We start from the raw sequence: 490 nt of genomic DNA on the forward strand, positions 1-490 counted from the left end.
CTAAAGGAATCAGGGGGTATGGAGAGAAGGCAGGGATGGGATACTGAGTTGGATGATCAGCCATGATCATATTGAATGGCGGTGCAGGCTCGAATGGCTACTCCTGCACCTATTTTCTATGTTTCTATGTTTCTATGTTTCTATGTGTGAAGGAACTGCAGATGAAGAAGGGTCTCGACCCGAAACGTCAACTGTTCAATTTCTCCAGAGGTGCTTCCTGACCAACTGTGAGTCCTCTAGTACTTTTGTGTCTATCTTCGCATCATTCACCCCCAATGAGTTCTGCAATTATTGAATTATACAGCACAGATCACATTGTCCACTCTGCTGAAGCTCATTATTGGCAGCAGTTATCTACTTTGCTGATTGAGTGGAAGATACTGCATGGAGACAGGCCCTTCGACCCATCGACCATCTACCCAACTCCCTCATCCACTCCCGCCACACTCGGGGCAATTTCCAGAAGTCAATTAACCTACAAAATCCTCAG

The sequence above is a fragment of the Leucoraja erinacea genome, chromosome 27 (assembly GCF_028641065.1).
Source record: "Leucoraja erinacea ecotype New England chromosome 27, Leri_hhj_1, whole genome shotgun sequence".
NCBI classification, from domain to species: domain Eukaryota; kingdom Metazoa; phylum Chordata; class Chondrichthyes; order Rajiformes; family Rajidae; genus Leucoraja; species Leucoraja erinaceus.